Here is a 20524-nt window from a genome sequence, read left to right on the forward strand (position 1 = left end):
TCCCAGATTCCCAGACTTTTATCACACTCACCCTAACCTGCAGGGACCTGCAGGATGTCCATTCCCGCGCTCCCAGTCTTTCCAGCCTCCCATACACACTTCCTACAGTTTGCTCTGCCCCAGCCACCCCCTGATCACATCATTTCCCTTTTCACAAACTTTCCCTGGCTTTCCCATCCCCTCCCAAACAGTGTCTGCAAACTTCTGTGCCACTGCACCTCAGCATCTCTACTGGGATGCTCCTTTTTTCGTCTCAGGTCCGAATCATTTCTGCACTTCAAAACCGCAGTCAAACTTGGCCTCCTCCAGGACCCTTAATCCCTCCCTTTTGACTTCCGGTAACATGCAGTCTTTTTAAAGACATATCACCTTCCACGTCCTACAGAATGTATGTTTCCTGTGTGCCAAGTCTTACCATTTTAAGAGTTTCTTCAGGGTGGATTCCATATCACTTTGTTTACATTCTTTACGTATAACCCAAAGCCCCACATATCAGAGATATCTATTCATACAACAAATATTTATTTTGCGACTTTTCTCAGGCACTCGATATTTGTTAAGTAAATGGAACTTACAAAATTTTTTGTCTGGAAAAACTGCTTAAGATTCATTTAGGGGTGTGCCTAAATACAACAGTATGACAGTTCATAATTTTTACAGGTGGTGAAAATCTCCTTACTTTACTAGACTTATATCAGCATCAGTGATCACCTTCAATTAGAATTTAATTATTCGACAAGTATTTGTTTAAAAAAATTTTTATACCTTAAATTTCCGTTAGGGTTTAGAAATTTGAATCCATTTTCCTATTAAGTAGTCCTTGGTCAAAAGAGCAAATTACCTATTGGGTAAAACACGTTGCTGCCATCTCCATTAATGGGAAGTAGGGTGCTAGGAGTAATTACCCATCATTCCCAAGTCTTGTCTGTAAGCATGCGGTGATGTGGAAAAACAATCTTTAGAAATAAAATCTAATTCTACTTACTAAATTACTCATAGCTCAAATGAGTTATAGAGAATAACTCTTAGTATACAAAATTTTTGGAATAGCTGAGCTCTCCATATGCACAGCTTGAATTCTGGAAGGCTGCAAAGACTCTTGTGTTGATTATCACCATGTGGTTTCACTGCCTTAGTGTATATAATTTTGTATTTTTTCAGTCATTCTCCAAAGAAAAGATTAAAATGATCTAGCTGAAAAGTTAGACATGTTTTCGCATTGCTCCTAAAACCATCTTTTTTTTTTTACCTTTATTGATATTTATGGAAATGTTCCTTTTGCTTGTATTTCAATTTTTCAGATTTATCCTGAGATTTGATAAAATTACATTAAAAATAAAGGGGAGGAATGTCTGTTTAATATGTCAAAGTGATTTCCCCATAATGCTTTGTAAAATATATCACTTTAATGTAAGTTTAACCTGAAACACTCTTTTGTGTATCATTAGATCAATATAGATGAAGAATGTGTTTTTTCATACATCACAATGCTGGTATATTGTAATATTTATATATATATAAATGATATCAAGTAAATATATTTTTGGTATCCTTTTATTGAATAAAGTATTTGAAAAATATTTACTATAATCTGGATAACATCATTACTGACTACACTTTAACCTATCAAATTGGAATTTTCTTTTTTTTTTTTTTTTATGAAATTTTTTTTTTTTTTTTTTTTTTTTTTGGCTATTTCTTTGGGCCGCTCCCGCGGCATATGGAGGTTCCCAGGCTAGGGGTCAAATCGGAGCTGTAGCCACCAGCCTACACCAGAGCCACAGCAACTCTGGATCCGAGCCGCCTCTGCGACCTACACCACAGCTCATGGGAACGCCGGATCGTTAACCCACTGAGCAAGGGCAGGGATGGAACCCGCAACCTCATGGTTCCTAGTCGGATTCGTTAACCACTGCGCCACCACGGGAACTCCTCAAATTGGAATTTTCATTGGCAAGTTGATTTACAGGAAGAGCCTGTATAGATAAGAATAAAGTAGTAAAGGCTGGAGAATGAACATATTTTAAAATGTTAAAAGCAGAAGCCTAAAAATTTACAAGTTTTGAGAGACTTATTAGAATTTGATTTAAACGTATTTAAAAAGTTAAATGGAAGGAAGTATATGACATATTGAGTAAAATCAAACAAAAAAAAAAGTTTCAGAGTCTTTAAGAATGATGTGAATCCCACTAAAGGAAAAATACACTAACATAAATATGTGTGTGTCGGGGGGTATTCTGGAAGGATATACATACATTAACAAGCTAAAGGAGTTAGCTTTAAAACTTGAAAGGCAGGTTTTGTTTTATATGGCATAACTTAGTTATACCAAAGGATTGGTGAATATTCATCTTCCTTAAATATCAGTACCATGAGGACACTACTTTTCACTATAAACCAAATTTATACATAAACCAGGATTACACTTTTTTTAATGGGGAAAATACTGCTATGATACCCATCATATAAGAAAGCAGCTACTGAAAGATGATTAGGGCGATTACCACATTCTCACATTAAAGTGCCTTCTTTTGCCCATCTAAAGGAGAATGTGGGAAAACTGGGCAGTTTGGAGCAGCTCCCAGAATCCTAGCAGCCACTGAAATCCTACACTCGCATACTGCAGGGAAAGCTTGAAAAATAAATGAACCTCTTGTGTGTTCTTCACTGAGATAAGTCCTATCTCACCAATTCTTTTGAATTTAGTTGAGACAGATTTGGCTGTCCTTTAAAGATGTAAAGTAAGAGATAAGCTCCAGACTGATTTTATTTATTTATTTTAACAGTTCTTGTACTGAGCATGAACTTTTTGGAAAATGTCAAATGCTTAAACACAACATTTTATTTTATTTTATTTTATTTTTTGCTATGTAGTAGCAGGCATATAAGTACATGTTTGAATCCATCTTTGAAGATACTTCCTGACGTCATTAGTATCTAAGCAACCTAATTAGTTCTTAGGAATCCATGAAGTTGAGGGTAAAGAATTTCTGGGGCCAGTTAACTAGAAATTCAAAAAAATATGCTACATAAACATATTTATGTTTTTCCAGGACCTAGTAGAAGAAGAATTGGGTTGCTAGTCAGATCTGAGTCTGTCTCTATTATGTATTTATGCTATGTAATAACAGGGAAATTTCACCAAGACATTACCGCATGTCAGGTACTGGGCTAAATTCCTTACAGGTATTGGCTAATTTAATCTTTATCGTGGCTCTTTGAGGTAGATACTGTCATTATCATTCCAGTTAATTAAGGAAGTAACTGAACCAGACAAAATATAAATTGTTTGCCCAGAATTGGCATTTGACCTAAGCCACTATGTATGACCTTAAAATTTTAGACTATTTCCCTCTACTTTACCCCACAGTGATAACATCTTTCTTCCTGTTTCAAAGGTAGTCTCAAGTTCATGTAGAAAATAGGATATAAAATGTTATTTTACATTTTTAGGATGGAAATAATATGAAAATATTATTTGTAACTAAATTATATTATATTTAATTTAAGATAAATGCAGGAGTTACCAAGCACAATCTACGAAGAGGAAAAAAAGAGGAGGAGAGAGAAAAGAAAAGAATGTGTTGCTGGTTCTTACAGGGGAAGGAGGTAGGACATGTGCCTTTTGTTCTTCCAATTGATAGATTGATGTTGACCCACCCACACCGCTTACTAGGTGTCTACCTGACATTTGACTGAGATTCGATCTGTCAAGATTGGGCATGTTTGGGATGAGGCAAGTAGCCATGGACTAGGATGAAGGCTTTCCTTACATAGGGAGGTATCTGTGTGGATCACGACCCACACAGCAGGACAAGACAGCTCCAGATTGTGAACATACTGCCAGCACAGTGGATCAGAAAGCTTCTGGGGCTCTTAGAATAATCTGGGCTTTGGATAAGTAGGAAATGGATAATCTCCAAAGATTGAGGAAATACAACCAGTCACAAGGGTGAAAGCCCTCGTTGCAAATACAGACATTATTCTCAGACCCGGAATTTACATTTTCATAAGCAAAAAGTGGCTAGAATGAGATAACAAGTCCTTCCTGACTCTATAAGGACTTTGTCCAAAGCCTAGATCACAGTCACAGCTAGCAAAGTTAAATTAGTTATTCATTGTCTTTTTGGAGAAATTTCCCAGTGGACCTAGGACTCTAGCAAAGCAATTTGGGTTTAAATTGAGGCAGAATCTCTAACAGTGCCTTTGCTCCCTTCTGAGAATGAAGCCTGAGCTGACAGTACATTCGACAGAGACATCCTTCCAAAGGGGCCACTGATTCTCAGAATGACAAAAAAATAATGCTGCCGTATTTCTTGGTTTTCCTTGTCGTTGGCCCCCTTACACCTTCCAAACCTTCTTTGCAGTATCAGATAGAAATACTGATCATTACTAGGCTCTGCAGGCTGACAGTCATCATTTCTCACTACTAAAGTTGTGCTTTAATGTTTTGTTCTAAATAAAATATAGCATGTTGACAAATATAAAATCAAAGCTTTTAAAAAAGCAACCTAGCATTGTCTATTCAGTAAAATTATACCAAGAACTTAGCACAGTAACTATTGAAAAGTATTTACTATTAAAGATAATTAGATGTAACTAGTCAAAACTGATAAATACATATCAGAAGGCATACAAGTTTAAAAGCAAACACATTTGGCTTAAAATATGCTACGGAAATAAAGGGATGATTTTTTTCAATAATGCCAACCATGCTTAATTACTACGAACAAATTGTCAGTTTATGGAATTAAATATATGCTAATTGTACCACTCCTTCAACATTTTACTTAATATACTATGTTATTATGTTATATATTACATATATTATTTGAAGTTGAACATTGTTAATATGCATCTTAGGTGTTTTGGTTCTGTTTGTTAATCTAATTCTTTTCAGTTAAAAAAAACGAAGAAGTCTTTCAACAAACACAGGTATGTATTTTAGAGCACAAGAGCAAGTGATTTTGACTGGAATTTAAAATGCAGAGGTAGGAGTTCCCATTGTGGCGCAGTGGTTAACAAATCCGCCTAGGAACCATGAGGTTGCGGGTTCAATCCCTGGCCTTGCTCAGTGGGCTAAGGATCTGGCGTTGCCGTGAGCTGTGGTGTAGGTTGCAGACGCAGCTCAGATCCCGCATTGCTGTGGCTCTGCTGTAGGCCAGTGGCTACAGCTCCAATTTGACCCCTGGCCTGGGAACCTCCATATGCCGTGGGAGGGGCCCTAGAAAAGGCAAAAAGACAAAAACAAAATAAAGTAAAAGACAGAAGTGAAAATTTTGAAACAAGTATTTTTCCCCCATACCCACCACCATTTGTACTCTTTGCATCACTACACCAGGCCCAACTAGATTTTAAAATCTGTCTTAGTTCATATTTGATTTAGCTAATTGCATTGCTCCTAGAGATCATCAGAGAGGGGAAAGGAGAATCAATCATAGAAAGTCAGCCTGTTAAATGAGTCTCCTTAGCATGAAAGCCATCTAATTGGACTTCCTGCTCTTGCTATCAAGGAAGTTCCCATCCTGCCTCAGCAAGGGATCACTTCACATGGCACCATGTTGAAACTTTCTCTTGTTCCCTCTTTCACTACATATATTTACTGCCCAAACTAGCCCGATATTAGCTGGGGGTGTAAACACTGGTATCAGGTAGGGTTAGGAGTGTGTCATTCTCTCATATTGCTCTGGCATTCCTAAACGCAGTAGTCGTGACAACTGCATTTGATAACAATTGGTGCAAAAGAAATCTAGTGAAAGCCTCACCCTCTTTTCTACTATAAATTGCATTCATTGGAAACATTTCTCATACTGATATTCCAATGAGAAGTCTTTAAAAATTCAGCATTTTGCACAAAGTTCATTTGAAGATTTGAAGAGCACCATATAGGATATTATGAAATTGTTGTTTGGAGGAGAATGTCTTTCTACATAGATATAAAATGAAATGTACCTGTTAAGAACTTCAAGCTCAAGAGAGTTCCTAGGAAGGAGAATTTCAATACAGTGTCAGGTTATTGGCTTATGTAATTTTCTATATCACCTATGGCAATTACCAATAGTTTTAGAACTGGAAACAAGCGCAAAAAAGAAAACGAAAAACCAGTTAACAAAAAAGCAGAGTGGATAAATTGAATTAGTTTAATGGTGAGTGCTGAGAAGGAATACTTTCGTATCTCTTTACAAACTCTCCAGTTTATTCCCTGAAGCATGAGACTTGAGTGCCCAGAGACAATATTATTGCTTGGTTTGCAGAACTCTAAAATACTCCTGGCATCCCCATTTGAAAAATGTGACTGTTAACATTTAAATGACTCTTGTTTCGATTTGACCTGGAAAATTACAGTTGAATCTGTACACTTTACTACCAGAAGAATATGGTCAGCTTAGAGGGAATTTGGAAAAGACTAACCTAAATAATTAGAGAAGAAAATAAGAAGAGGAACAGTATAGTTGTACTGCCAGAGTGATTGATGAGGAAACAGAGATTTAGAAACCCTGTGTTTGAAGAATGATAATGTCAGTGTGAATGGAGGTAACACTGAGATTATGTTCAGTGTCACAAAGTAAAAAAACAAACAAACAAACAAAAAAACAAGAGTGAGACTAAAGGTAAACAACACTCCTATTTTTAAAACATCCATTTTACAAGATATGAAAATTTATTATAAAATTTGTTCTTCTCAAAGTACCAAGTACTTGTAGTAAGCCCCTCTTTAAAACAAAACAAAGCAAAGCAAAACAAAATGATACTTAGACATAGTAATGAATGTAACTTGCAAATGATAAAGAGCTACTTTTCTTATTCTCTCAAGAAAAATAAAATGTGCTTTAGAGTCTTTATCCTGATAATTCTTGCTAATGTGATGAGCACCTAGGAAATGTGATACTTTGATTATTTAAAGAATAAGACACATTATGTAACATATCTTGAGGCTTCATTGCATGTTGAAAATACATAGTTACATCACATAGTAAATATTAACATTATTATATACTTGGACTACTTATTGCTTTATCCATACTTATGATTTAGATAATTAAAATTCTTTTCTTTTTTATTTTTTCTTTTTTTCTTTTTTCTTTTTTTTTTTTTTTTTGTATTTTTGTCTTTTCTAGGGCCACTCCCACAGCATATGGAGGTTCCCAGGCTAGGGGGTCTAATCGGAGCAGTAGCCGCCAGCCTGCGCCAGAGCCACAGCAACTTGGGATCCATGCTGCATCTGTGACCTACACCACAGCTCACAGCAACGCTGGATCCTTAACCCACTGAGCAAGGCCAGGGATCGAACCTGCAACCTTATGGTCTATAATCAGATTTGTTAACCACTGTGCCATGACGGGAACTCCCAAGAGAATTAAAATTCTAACAAGTCATGTCTTAAGTGAAAACTTACTTGACAATGCAGAGTAAATAATTTTTATACCAACTACTGCATTTTTTCCTTAAGAAATTTATAGATTTAGCCAAGCTTTTGGTGTTTCTATTTGGTATTCCTTCCCTATTTCCTTCCTATCACACTTTATGAACAATTTTATATCTATCACAGCTAGAGTGACAGTTTTAGTAGCTAAAAAAATATGTAATAGTTTCTTCCACAGGTTGGGTTTCCCCTTGGAAATTTACATGGAAGTGATGAAATTAGCAAACCTGGATTCAGTGCTGAGCGCATGCGCCGCTTTGATACCCCTGCCTTTTTCTCTCTTAGGGGGCATCAGTGCCTCTAGAACTTTCATCTCTATCCAGATGACTCCCAAAGCCATATTCTCCAAGCCTTGATAATCGCAATTAGTGTTACATTTCTAACAGTCTTTTGGAGCCTTCCACTTGGATCCTCTGCCATCATCTGGAATAGGTCCTCCCCTTGATCACCAGGCTAATTTACCACTCTTCTTTCATCGAAAACACTCATACACACACACACAATTGCTTCCTACTTTATGTTATCCCCACAATTTCCTGCAGTATGAACTCTCTCCCCACTGTCACCTTCTCAAAACACCCCCATCATCCCATCACACAAGAGTTTAAAAATGATTCTCTTCTACCTGTAGAAGCAATCCCCAACCCCTTAGGCTGAAATTCACACTTTTCCATGATTTGATTCCTGCCCATTTTTCCACCCTCATTCCTCACACAAACTCCCGTCCCTCAAAGACACTTGGCCTTTCCTAATTTTGTACTTTCAACCAACCCTCATTCTTACCTTGAAATACTCTCTCCTTCCTTGTCCACCAACCAGAATTCTAAAAAGCCCCACCTAAATACCAGTCTCACTTTCTCCTGAAGCCTTCCTTGACTGCTTCAGGCAGAAGGGATTTTGTTCTTGCTTAAACTACACTACATTATCTGCTACTCCTTTATCATAGAAAAATGGTAGCGTTTAGCGTTTAGAATTGGCATACTCTTTTCTGCCATGTATTATATTGGATGTCTTAGTATATATTAAATGCTATCTCCTCATTGCTTTTTACAGAGCATTGCAAAGGTCATCTGTTTCTCTAATTAGATGATCAGCAACTTGAGAGAAATTTGGTAAAGAAAAAGATGAAAAACCATTAGCTTTTAAATTACAATCATCTATGAAGTTCAAACAAACTTAAGATATTTCTGTGAGAATGAGCAAGTTACTTGGCTTCTCTAAGCCCCAGATCCCTTTTTTATAAAAAGAAAAAGGACGTACCTATTTTGGGAGTTTGCTTTAAAGACTAATTAATCTAATATATGTAAAGATGTCAGCCACAGAAAGCACTCAAGAAATGTGGGTTTTTCTTTTCCCTGTGTGTCCTCTAAATAACTTACAGTGGGGACTTTATCAAAATCAATTGATAGCAAAAACTTTTGTAACAATTTAAAATTTTAATTTCTTAGAAAAGAAGTTGCTGGGTCTCACTAGAGTGAAAGTACACATGAGAAATTAGAACGTAATAGGGTTGACAATGTAGGTTGATACAAGACAGGAAAACCTGGATTGTCAGGCCATGGACTATTTTTCTCACTCAATCTGAAGTAAGACATGCTGAAAGACATTAACCAGAGAGTCATGCAAACTGTTCCTCTTTTTAAAATGCGACATGTTGTGATATGTGGGAAACAATGAGAGGGAAAGAACAGTAGGTGCTAGATATTTGTAAAAGCATGGGCTTCATTTCAGAAGGCTGGGCTAATGTCTTGGCCTTGATAACAATAGCTGTGTGACCCTAGAAAAATCGCTTTACTTCTCTGTGCCCCTGTTTTCTCATCTGTACAATAGGACTAATAATTCCCTTCTCATGGAATTTCTTTGAGGATTAAGTGAGACAATATATATATATATGAAATAAATAGATAATATATAATTTGTAAACTGTGCTAGATGTACCACATGAATATAAATATAAAAATGACATGTTCTGTTTCACAGATTATATAATATAATTAGAGTCAGTTTTGGGGTGGTATACTATGTAGTTTGTAGCTCTATTCATTGTGTAAACTCTCACACAATTGTGTAAACTCTCACAATACTATATACTATATAGTATCATTAGAATTAGAGTTGGTGAGATATACTACATGGTTTGTAACTCTCCACACGCACACACAATTAAGATACAGGTCTGTGTTTATGGTGAAATGGGATTTAACAGTAAAGTAATGGTGATGTTGAATCTTATTTTAGAGGAGGGCTATAGCTACAAAGAAAATAACAGTACCAAAGGCAGCAATCCCTGTAAGATGGGCTCATTCAAATGTTATTTGTCCTTTTCTTCTTCTTTCGGTATCAGGGCTGCCAGATTTCACAAGGAGGCTGAAATTCTGTAAAACGAAATAGTGTAATTTCACTGTTTACTAAATATATAAGACAACATCAACTACTGGAAAACAGTAATAGCATTACATCAAGTTAAATTAAATCCAGTGGGCAGAAAATTCAATAGAATGTTGCAAAACAAAAACATGCATTTTGCTTTGAGCCCTAAGGACCAGCAAGGGAATGGCAGTGCAGAAGCCCCCATTTAGAAACGTTGCCTACTGTTTTTATGTTCAGTTATGGAAACAGTGGCACTCTAGCTGGCTATGCTGCTGGGATATTGGATACAAAGAAAATTAAGCCCCAAATCATCATGGCTTTAAGGGGTGTAGATAATTCAATATAAATTCAGAAATCAGCCATCTGAAATTACCTACAAATTGTAAACAGCATTGAGGAGCAAGTAATAATCAGTAATATTTTATATTTCTTAATGTCATTTAGGGGACATTTATCATTGACTTTCTGATTGAAGAAAAAGATTATGTTTCTTTGGTAACAATAAGTAACAGAAATAGAATTGTAGAAAGAAATAAACTTATGGATGTCTGGATTGTAATGTTGATTAGGTACATAGACTATTTAGCAGGCAACCCAACTAAGATGACATCATTAGCTTTCTTGTGACCAAAAATGAGCTGAGAGTATAAGGCCATGAAAAGAGTTTATTTAAAAATCTAGCTTTTATTATATATTGTAATTATTTCTGGTTTGTATTCAAGCCTTCAGGCTTGGCAATCTTCCCATTGAGGGAAAGGAAATGAAAAATTGAAACATATATCACTTTTAATTAAAATTCTAGTATCAAAAGATATTGAGCAGTCTCCCTTGATAAAATCAACCCCAATGGTGCTTTTGTCTTTAACTGTAAAGTTAACTGTAATGTTTAGATCTGTGTTGTTTTTTATACTGGCATTTATAGCGCTTGATTAGTGATTGGACTTCCCTCTTTCCAAGTTATAACATAGCATAAAAAGAAACAATACCCACATAAGATTCAAACTCCTTATTAGAATGGGTATGGAAGACCCTGTTTTGATAATTTGATAGGCATGGTGACTTAGTTGCAGAATTCTAAAGATTGTAAGAATGAATTATTTTTAATATGTCATAATAAATCTTTAGATTTCTTGACAGATCAGGTGTCTATAAGTTAAACTTTGTCTGTAGCTGAAAATATAAGGGAAAAGGCCAACTGGAATTTCTTAGGTCCTTAATAGGTATGTCTTATTTTAAGAACATGTGCTAAATTCCTAAGAGTGTTCAAGGACCAGGCTGTCAACAGATTTTCACTGGCAAAGTGTCTTCAAATTTCTGAGTAAAAACAATTTTCAACCTAGAATTCTATACTTGGAAAACTATCAATAAAATATGAGAGAAATTAAAGAGGTTTTTAGACTTCTAAGAACTCAAAATATTTTCTTTTCACTCATTATTTTAAAACATTCTAAGTATCTTTATTTTTTCCATATTATTGTAATTTTTTCAGCTTCAACCTTTTTTTTTTTACTGAATTATGGTTGATGTATAGTATTTTATGTTGTAAGTGTAGAATATAGTGATTCACAATTTTTAAAGGTTATACTCCATTTATACTTATTATAAAATTTTGGCAGTATTCCCTATTGTACAATAAAACTTTGTAGTTTATTTTATACCTGTAGTTCTTACCTCTTAATCTATAACCCCTATATTTGCCCATCTCCTCTTCTCTCTCCTCACTGGTAACCACTAGTTTGTTCTCTTTTTCTGTGAGTCACCTTCTTTTTTGTTATATTCACTAGTTTGCCATAATTTTAGATTCAACATATAAATTATATGCAACATTTGTCTTTCTCTGACTTATTTCACTTAGTGTAATACCCTCCAAGTCTACCCATATTTTTTAGAAATGGCAAATTTTCATTCTTTTTTATGCCTGAGTAGTATTCCATTGTAGACATACACCACCTCTTCTTTCTCCATTCATCTGTGCATGGACATTTAGCCTGTTTCCATATCTTGGCAACTGTAAATAATGTATGTATCTTTTCAAATTAGTGTTTTTGTTTTTCACATCATTGTAATTTTTATTGCAGCAAGATATACATAACATGAAATGACAGTTTTAATCAGTTTTAAGTGTACAGTTGAGGGGCATTAAGTATATTCAGTTGTTGTGCAACCATTACCATTATCCATCTCCAAAAATTTTTCATCATGCCAAGCTGAAACTCTGTATACATCAAACAATAACTACTGATTACTCCCTTCTCCCAGATCCTGGTAACTACTATTCTACTTTCTGTCTCTCTGAATTTGACTATTTGAGGTACCTCATATAAGTGGAATCATGCAAGAGTTGACCTATACCTAGCTGATTTCACTTGTTTTTAAGGTCCATCCATGTTGTGTCATGTTTCAAAACTTCATTTCTTTTCATGGATGAATAATATTCCATTGCATGGATATTCCACATTTTGTCTATCCACTCATCTGTTACTGGATATTTGAGTTATTTCTACCTTTTGGTTATTGTGAATAATGCTTCTGTGTACATTGGTGTAGAAATATCTGTTCAGGACCCAGCTTTCAGTTCTTTTGGATAATACCCCTAAGAGAAATTTCTGGAGCATATGATATTTCTGTGTTTAATTTTTTGAGGAACTGCCATATTGTTCTTTATAGCAGCAGCACTATTTTACATTCCTACCAGCAATGCGCAGGGTTCCAATTTCTCCACATCCTTGATAACATGTGTTATTTTCTGGCTTATTTGTTGTTTATTTGTTTGTTTATAATAGTCATCCTAATGGGGATGAAGTGGTATCATATTGTGGTTTTGATCTTCATTTGCCTAATGATTAGTGATGTTGAGTGTCTTTTTATGTGCTTACTGGCCATTCGTGTATTTTCTTTGGAGAAACTTCGATTCAAGTCTTTACCCATTTTTAATTGGTTTCTTGCTGTTGAGTTGTAGGAGCTATTTACATATTCTGGATATTAATACCTTATCAGATGATTTGTAAATATTTTTCCCATTCAGTGGATTGCCTTTCCTATCTATTGATGGCATCCTTTGATGCAGTAAATTTTTGATTTTGATGCAGTCTAGTTTATTTTTTCTTTTAATGTCTGTGTTTTTGATGTCTTATCCAAGAAATCATTTCCAAGTTCAATGTGACAAAGTTTTCCCTGTATGTTTTCGTCTAAGAATTTTATAGTTTTAACTATAAAACTTATATCCATTTTGAGTTTATTTCTACATGTGGTATAAGATAAGGGTTCAATTTCATTCTCTTGCATGTGACTAGTCATTTTTCTTAGACCCACTGATGGAAAAGACTATCCTTTCACCATCGAATGCTCTTGGTACCCTTATTAAGAATTATTTGACCATATATGTAAAGATGAGCTTTCTATATTCTATTCCAGTCTTTGTGTCTGTTCTTATGATGCTCATAAATTCTTAAACAGTTGTTTAAAGATGTGTTCTGGAGTTCCCGTCATGGCTCAGTGAAAATGAATCTGACTAGTCTCTGTGAGGATGCAGGTTTGATCCCTGGCCTCACTCAGTGGGTTAAGGATCCAGCACTGATGTGAGCTGTGGTGTAGGCCACAGATGCGGCTCAGGTCTGGCATTGCAGTGGCTGTGGCATAGGCCGGCGGCTACAGCTCTGATTCGAACCCCCACGTGCCACAGGTGTGGCCCTAAAAAGACAAAAAAAATTAAAATAAAATAAAGATGTGTTCTAGCTAAACAACAAAAAAAGGACAGGATAAGCTTAAGGAGACAGAAGTAGCAAACCAGAAGAACGATGATATACAATCTCCAAACGATAGTTTTACTGAGACCTAAAGAGTAACCAGCCCAGATTTGAGCAAGGGGTCAGAGATTTCCCAGTGCAGGTCTTAGGAGTAGAAGGAGATTTGATTGATTAAATAGAATGAGAATTTTGAGAAGCTTGAGACTGTAGTAAAGACATGCAATAGGGAAGAGAAAGAGGACTCTGTTTGAACCTAACTATAGGAATGTTTCCTTTGAATGGCACAGCAATAGAGACATGTGATCTATAGCAGAAGGAATATAGTCCAATCCCACAACTCAGCTCTGCAGGAAACAAAATTTAAAGATTCATAATACTGTAAACTTTCAGTTGTGAAACCATATTCCCATACCTGCCAGGTTAAAATGAGGCGGGAGATGCTTAAGACCTTTGAGCTTAGTTGCAAAACAGCAGGAAACCCAAAGATGTGGTAACAGCTTGTTGGCAGTCTTCTTGGGCTGAAATCACACGGGTGCATTGAGAGACTAAACGACCAGTCAGTGAATTTGGAACACCATGGATTGAAAATCCACTGCATGGAACACACAGAATCCCCCAAATTTGCACATGTGGCCTAAGAAAAGGCCTGAAGGCATTTGTGCCTGTGCCGAGGACTCTTGAAATTTCCCTTTACCCTTCCACCAATCTTTTTTTAACCTTGACACTTTCCCTGTTCCTACTCCCATGAAAGGCCAATGAAAGAGAGAGATCTGAGCTAACCTATAAATGAATCAGAGACTTCATTGTCTTACAAAAAAGAATGTAAAGGTTACCCATCCTGGTAATACAAAAAGTAAGAAATTAGGAGATGGGGCTGCAGCTGAAGAGATGGAGAGAAAGCCAGTGTTGTCAATGTCTTGATCTTTAAAGGGGAGGTCAATAGATTTTGGCTGTGGCTGTTGGGCTAGAAAGTGGAGGTTTACCAAGCTGTTTAAAACTGCAGAGGTAGGAGTTCCCGTCGACTAGGAACCATGAGGTTGCGGGTTCCATCCCTGCCCTTGCTCAGTGGGTTAACGATCCGGCGTTGCCATGAGCTGTGGTGTAGGTCGCAGATGCGGCTCGGATCCCGCGTTGCTGTGGCTCTGGCATAGGCTGGCAGCTACAGCTCCGATTAGACCCCTAGCCTGGGAACCTCCATATGCTGCAGGAGCAGCCCAAGCAATGGCAAAAAGACAAAAAACAAACAAACAAACAAAAAAAAAAACAACTGCAGAGGTATTTGGAGTTCCCACTGTGGCTCAGTGGTTTACAAACCCGACATAGTGTCCATGAGTATGTGGGTTTGATCCCTGGCCTTGCACAGTGGATTAAGGATCTGGCATTGACACAAGTTGCAGTGTAGGTTACAGATGTGACTCAGATCTGGTGTTGCTGTGGCTGTGGTGTAGGTTGGCCATTGCAGCTCTGATTCAACCCCTACCCTGAGAACTTGCATATGCTGCAGGTGCAGCCCTAAAAAGTAAAAAAAAAAAAAAACAAAAAACAAAAACCTGCAGAGATATCCAATAGAAGAAGAAGTGTAAATAGTAATAAAACATGGGGAGGTAAGGTAAAAGTAGTTATCAGTAGGAAGTCGGAAAACATTAAGAAAAGCTGTAAAAAACACAAACACTGGTGAGCAAGTTAAAAGGTTATTGAGGCATCCCAAAAGGACTAGAAAAAAATATTTTTAGAGGGTTGCCTCTGAAGAGCAAGTTAGTGAGTTGGAAAGATGAAGCAGCAAACTCTTCTTTTCATCGTAAGCCCTTCTTTTTGATTTTGTAAGCCCCGTGCATTTCTTGCTTTGAAAATATAAAGTAAAATACAAAATGCAATGCCAAATGAAAAGAAAATAGTAGATAAGATTAGAATTCATAGATCAACATAATTTGGAGTACTGATTTGATTACAAAATATTACTTAGTTTACTAAGGATTCAGTGATGGGCATCTTAAAACAGTGAAGGTACCATCTGCATTTCGTGGTTAGTCCTAAACTGCTTGATGAAAGTAGTCTTCAAGCTCAAGTGATAAAAGTGGGGCTATTAAAGATGCATCTTAAAGTGCATCTGAAATTAAAATGCAGGTCTCTTGGCTAAAAGATTTTCTTTAAAAATTCAGTCCATACGTAGCTTATTTGTAAAGTGAAGGCGATTAAAAATGCTGAGATTATGTCTGAGTCTATTAACATAGCAAAGTTTCGCTGATCCAGGACCCCAGTATCTGACCCCTTAATCTATCCTGGGAAACACAGCAGAATCAGGATGTAAACCACCATGTCTCAGTATTTTACCAAGACAGCCTCTTATCCCCCTCTAGTTAGATATATTAATCGATATTGATACTAATGTATATATATGTGTGTATATGTGTGTGTGTATATATATATATGCATATACATACATACATACATATATATATGCACAATCCTAAATTTGGGAAGAGGTTAGCCAATCTCTATGACTTTTTAAAGTAGGCAGAAAGGGAAATATAATAGGAGATACTTGATACCATCAAAAGAATGACTACTAAAAGCAAAGGAAGAGACATTTAAAAAAAAAAACCAATAAAGCAGACACAAGAGCTTTAAAAAATAGCAGTTGGAGGCCATTTAGTTTGCTGACAAACCATCCTTCACACCAGAAACCCCCAAGAGCTGGTGCAGCTTTAGCATTTTGTAACTGATGACAAATCACTACCTGTATGTTGATGACTCTCAAATCTAGATTTCTAACTTGGACCAGCCTTCTGCGCTCCAGACCTATTTATTCAACTACCCACTGAATGTCTTCAGCTGGATATTCACAGGCACTTCGAATTCCTCCTCCACATTCTCTTCCTGAAGCTGCAACTCCTGATTCTCTATCTCAGTGGCACAACTCGCCAGTGCTAATCTGTGTGGTTTTATACACGATTTCTTTTCTCTTACACAGATTTCAAGCTGAAGGAAATGCCTGGAAGATAATTACTGATTTGCAAGATCCAGTAGCAGAAGCATCATACGCTAAATTAAGATATCCAGTGCTAAGTTTGGGGTTAATAGATGCAAACTATTACATTTAGACTGGATAGACAATAAGGTCCTACTGTATAGCACAGGGAACTATATCCAATCTCCTGGGACAGACCATGGTGGAAAATAATACATATACTTTTTCTTTTTAGGGCCACACCTGCAGCATACGGAAGTTCCCAGACTAGGGGTAGAATTGGAGCTACAGCTGCCAGCCTATGCCACAGCCACAGCCACTCCAGATCCAGGCCGCTTCCTTGACCTACTCCACAGCTTGTGGCAACGCCAGATCCTTAACCCACTGAGCGAGGCCAGGGATCAAACCCACATCCTCATGGGTACAGGTTGTGTTCTTAACCCACTGAGTCACAATGGGAACCTGAAAACAATATTAAAAAGAATAATATTAAAACTAGTGATAATAATAATAATGTTAAAATATTATAATCATTAACAATAATATTAATAATTATAATATTAAGAAAATAATATTTTAAAAGAATGTATGACATATATATGACTGAGTCACTTTGCTCTACAGCAGAAATTGGCAAAACATTGTAAATCAACTATACTTCAATTTTTTTAATTGAAAAAAAATTTTTGAAAACTTAAAAAAAGATTTCCAGCTCTTTCTGAGTCTCCAAAGGGTCTCCATTGTACTCTGTTTAAACAGATATTTCTTGCAGTACCTGCAACAGTTTATCACTGGAATCCTTCTACTAGACTGTACATTCCCTAATAAGTACAATCTTTATCGTTTTTTTAATAATGATTTTTATTTTTTCCACTGTAGTTGGTTTATAGTGTTCTGTCAGTTTTCTACTATACAGCAAGGTGACCCAGTTACACGTACATGTATACACTCTTTTTCTCACCTTATCTTCCATCATGCTTCATCATAAATGACTAGTTATAGTTCCCAGGGCTATACAGCAGGATCTCATTGCTTATCTATTCCAAAGGCAATTGTTTGCATCCAACTAGAGACTCTCATACTAAGTGAAGTAAGTCAGAAAAGAGAAAAACAAATACCATATAATATCACTTATATCTGGAATCTAATATATGGCACAAATGAACCTTTCCACAGAAAAGAAAAGAAAATCATGGACATGGAGAACAATCTTTATCTTAATTGCCATTGTCCCTTAGTCCCAGGCCCTCACTCTCTGCTCCGTGAATGTTTACAGAGCAAATGAGTGAATTGTACAGAAGATAATCAAATTATTTTAAACATGAGGAAAAACTATTAACAGGAAACTCTCAGTGGAGAAAACACAAATGTCCAGTAAATATAGGAAAGATGTTCCAATTTACAAGTTGTTAGGAAAATGAAAAAAGAAAAGAAAAGAAAAGAAAAGAAAAAGTCTGAATAATTTAGAATGCCAAAGATGAAAAAGATTGATAACTTCTAGTGCCAACCAAGAGACATGGATCTGGCATTATCGTACAAAATTGATGGGACTGAAAAATATTATAACTGTTATTGCAAGCAACTTAGTAATAGTTATTAAAGTGTAAAATCTGTATTTGTTTTTGATACGGAAATATCACTTCTGGGAATTTATCTGACAGAAATAAAAGTGCAACAATTCTTTAGAGAATTATTTTAGTAGCAATTTCTCCCCAAACAAGCAAAAAACCACTCCTGGAAATCTGATCAATATGGGAGTCAGTGGATGAAATTATGATACATCCATACTGTGAAAAAATATAAAGATCTGTGTGTATTGACTCGGAAGAAATTGTCTACAATATACTGAGTCAAAAATTAAGTTACAGAATCATGTGTACACTATGCTACAGTTATATATATATATATAATATATATTTATTCTTACACAAGCAAAAGAAAAATATGGAAAGATAAAATTGCCAGAGAAGAGGAACAGGATGCTGATTTTGCTTTATATACTTCTGAGTTTGCTTTTTTTTAGAAAATTTTCAAATGAACAACTTTAATATATGGAAATGTACAAAAATATAATAGACACCTGTCTACCCATCACTTGAGTATATCAAATGTCAATATTTTGACATATTTGCTCCAGCTCTTTTTTTACAAAAGGAATGAAGTGTCATAGATAGAACTAAAGCCGTTTCACCCACACCTCAGTTCCCACTCGCCCTCCTACTCTCCCTAGAAGTAACCATTATCTTAATGTGGGAATGAATCTTTCCTGTGCATGACTCTCTTTCTCTTTGCCCATCCCTTTCCAGCTCTGTATGATTCTCGTCAGCATTCACATGCATATCAATCATGCCTTTGCCTTACAGAGCCTCTGTTCATCATTGTTAGGATATCTGTGCATGATTTTATAATTTACCTGTGCATAGATACATTCATGAACAACCAAGGTCTCTTTTGTGTGTATAAGTTTAAGTAAATGGCATCATTTTTACCCATCATTCTGCTGTTTGTTTTTTATATTCAGCATCCCTTTCCAGTATTATCCAGGTTGAGGTAGTTAACTTATTTTAATTGCCTATGATGTTCTGTTGGACAACCTTATCATAATTTATTTATTCCACTATTGATGAAGATGAATGTTGTTATCTATAACTTCTTTTTTAAAACCATTTTTAAAATTGAAGTATAGTTAATTTACAATGCTTTGGTAGTTTTAGTTGTATAGCAAAGTGATATATATACTTTTTCAGATTCTTTTCCATTATAAGTTATTATAAGATATTGACTATAGTTCAATGTGCTACACAGCTATGCAGTAGGTCCTTGTTGTTTGTTTGTTTGTTTATTTTTGTCTTTTTGCCTTTTCTAGGGCCACTTCCTGCGGCATATGGAGGTTCCCAGGCTAGGGGTCGAATCGGAGCCGTAGCCACCCGCCTACGCCACAGCCACAGCAACGCGGGATCCGAGCTGTGTGTGCGACCTACACCACAGCTCATGGCAACCCCGGATCCTTAACCCACTGAGCAAGGCCAGGGATCAAACCCGCAACCTCATGGTTTTTAGTTGGATTTGTTAACCACTGCGCAACTACGGGAACTCCTATCTGTTTTTTGTCCAGTAAAATTTTGTTGGAGTATAGTTGATTTACAATGTTGTGTTAATTTCAGGTGTACAGTAAAGTGAATCAGATTACTACAAGTTGTATTAATTTCAGGTGTATACCAAGGTAAAAAAAAAAAGTATATATATATATATATATATATATATATGTATATATATATACATATATATATATATCCCCCTTCTTTTTTCCAATATAGGTTATTATAGAACCTTGAGGAAACCTCCCTATGCTATACAGTAGGTCCTGTTGTTTAGCTATTCTATATATAGTAGTGTCTACATGTTAATCTCAAACTCCTAATTTCTCTCTCCTCCCCACCCTCCCCTAGTTGCTATTTCTTTTGGTAACTATAAATTTGTTTTCTTTGTCTGTAAGTCTTTTTCTGTTTTGTGAGTTCATTTTATCATTTTTTTTCAGATTCCACATGTAAGTGTTATCATATACTTGTCTTTCTCAGACTCACTTCACCTAATATGATAATCTCTGTATCTTCTTATGTACATGTGCCAGTCTCTCTAGATTACTTAGCTAGGAGTGGATTGAGGGATCATAGAGCCTTTCCATTGGATTGATCAACTATTCTTTATTCCTAACCTATTTATCCACCGACTGGTTTAGTGTTTAAGATTCTTTTCTGATTTATTTAGTAATTATCCTCAAATTTTTAATGAATGTGTTTGACTATAAAAAATGAGTGCCTTCTTAGTGCAGTAGGCAGTCCATTAGCCTCATAAAAAATGAATATTAGGGAGTTCCCTGGTAGTGTAGCATGTTAAGGATCTGGTGTTGTCACTGCTGTGGTATGGGTTCAATCCCTGGGCCAGGAGTTTCTGCATAGCATAGGCACGGCCAAATAAAAAATAAAATCTAATAATCAAAATAGAAGCATCTTAAAA

The 20524-nt window shown here is 36.0% G+C and overlaps 1 protein-coding gene across 15 annotated transcripts in view; it reads left to right on the top strand.

Moving 5' to 3' along the window:
- Positions 1 to 20524, top strand: part of TRPA1 (transient receptor potential cation channel subfamily A member 1) — a 253695-nt gene that overhangs the window by 1351 nt on the left and 231820 nt on the right. For all 15 annotated transcript variants that reach the window (XM_085022114.1, XM_085022097.1, XM_085022113.1 and 12 more), the window contains exon 2: positions 3511 to 3609. The gene's annotated coding sequence lies outside the window, so the exon portion shown is untranslated. The remainder of the gene's footprint in view (positions 1 to 3510; positions 3610 to 20524) is intronic.

The sequence above is a fragment of the Sus scrofa genome, chromosome 4 (assembly GCF_054392235.1).
Source record: "Sus scrofa isolate SSC_HxYL_T2T_F1_AM1 chromosome 4, Sscrofa_HxYL_maternal_Yorkshire_Landrace_v2.0, whole genome shotgun sequence".
Classification (NCBI taxonomy): Eukaryota; Metazoa; Chordata; class Mammalia; order Artiodactyla; family Suidae; genus Sus; species Sus scrofa.